Below are 2239 nucleotides of genomic sequence, written 5' to 3'. Positions count from 1 at the left end.
CATCCTGAGCATCCTGAATATGTTCATAGTGTAATACTTTCCATTTCAATAATGGATGACATATTGTCACGACAGGCTCCATGGATAACTGTCTCAGCTGCAAATAGTCCCACTAGATTACTAGTTCCTACGACAACTAATGATCATTTTCAGATGTAATTAATCACGAGTTATGAAAAGTCGAAATTCTTTAAAAAGAGCATAATCAAAAGCTCTAAAATTGATTCCCATGCCATCAGTATAAAAGCCGAGTGGTGGGTGATGCACAGTAGAAAAGCGCTTTGTGTCACCTAACGCATCAGCCACTATCGTCTTTCTGCCACATCTCTCTTTAGCATAATCTTCAGCGAGCACGTGTAACATTAAGCGTTGCCTTCCAGTTTACTTTTGCTCTGAAGATGCTATTTAACAGTTATAATGTTCATTAAGTGTAATGTAAAGCAAACACAGCAAATATTTTGTCAACGAGAGACGGCTGTAATATTACCTGTATTTTTTTCGAGAGAGGAGAAGAAAGAAATGCCTCCACGTGCAGCATACCCCAGCATTGCCAGGTTCCTTGTGAAGGAAGAGCTGCACCGGGTGGTGTGGCGTAGAGAGAGAGAGAGAGAGAGAGAGAGAGAGAAAGAGAGAGACCACGCTTTTGGCGCTGCCAAATGTTCTCTGTCTCTGTGTATCAGTATACACAAGCTGACGGCCAGTGTAGCAGAGCGGTTGTAGGGGCTTCAGTCTGGAACCACGCGACCGCTACGGTCGCAGGTTCGAATCCTGCCTCGGACATGGATGTGTGTCATGTCCTTAGGTTAGTTAGGTTTAAGTATATCTAAGTTCTTGGGGACTTATGACCTCAGATGTTAAGTCCCATAGTGCTCAGAGCCATTTGAACCATTTTTTTTCACTCCAGTTGCTTTCTGACTTGGCCACTTTACTTGGCTTAGGAGAAAAATAAACGCGTTACTCTGCCCAAAACCGACTGGACATTACAACTCCAGTGGACGTGGAGTAATGCTCTGGGCGGGTACCGTGGCCAACCCAATAACAACGCTACAGTCTTTTGCTTAGTAAAGCGGAGATGACGGACCCAGCTATTTGTTTCCATAAATACACACATACCCCACTAGTCATTGTACAATATGACACGTATGCACCAACTATAAATTGACTATCTACAAGTTGATTCAGAAGAACCAAGCCACTCCAAATACATTCAGAACGGGTGAATATGTAGAGCAGCAGCAGGGGACAACGTGGCTAACTTTATGATGTACGCAAGAAATTGTGACACCAGTCTTTTTAAATCGAACTTTATTACTTTTTTTCTATCATAGGAAACAGCCTTCGATGGGGACTTGATCTAACAGTAACACGATAATAACATCACAAACTACAGCCCAGCCGCCAGGAGACGGGGCCTCATAACGTCTTCCTTTCCAAAGGAATTGCACACAAACACATAACTCAGCTAGAATTCGTGTCTTTATTATTTTGACGGTCATATAAAGTTCGAAACTATTGAGTTTCTGCACTGATACGTGGTCCGATTCCGGACAGACCATATTGCACGACGATCTTCTTACGGACTTGTAATACAGATTCATGTTATGTAGCATTTCATGTCTACCAGCGTCGCCCTTGTACTTGTTATTTTGTTCTCGTTCATGTTGTGAGCGAAAGTAATACTCACTTTCTTTTTATAGGCTCCTCCACCCTTCAGCAGTTGCTCTGTATTCTCATTCGCTAGCATTCACGATCATGGTAGTCTTCCTCTTTCAGACCTCTGTTCCTCGACATTGTAATTACTCCCACTCTCCGTGTTATTGTCGGCCGTCCACGCTTCCTCCTTCTCGACGGCAACCATTCCAGGATTACTTTTCGCCATTCGCCGCACATAGCCCTACCACTGAAGAGATTTTTCCTCATATCTTTGGATGACTGGTTCTTCCATATCTATTAACGCTCTAGCCGGCCGGTGTGGCCGTGCGGTTCTAGGCGCTTCAGTCTGGAACCGCGTGACCGCTACGGTCGCAGGTTCGAATCCTGCCTCGGGCATGGATGTGTGTGATGTCCTTAGGTTAGTTAGGTTTAAGTAGTTCTGAGTTCTAGGGGACTGATGACCACAGATGTTAAGTCCCATAGTGCTCAGAGCCATTTGAATTATTAACGCTCTACCATTTCTCCTCCTCTCTGTTCTGCATATCCTGGCTATCCTCCTTATTCCAGCCATCTCTACTGCCTTCGC

This window comes from Schistocerca cancellata, chromosome 1 (genome assembly GCF_023864275.1).
Source record: "Schistocerca cancellata isolate TAMUIC-IGC-003103 chromosome 1, iqSchCanc2.1, whole genome shotgun sequence".
Classification (NCBI taxonomy): Eukaryota; Metazoa; Arthropoda; class Insecta; order Orthoptera; family Acrididae; genus Schistocerca; species Schistocerca cancellata.
Note: the sequence above shows the minus strand (reverse complement) of the source record.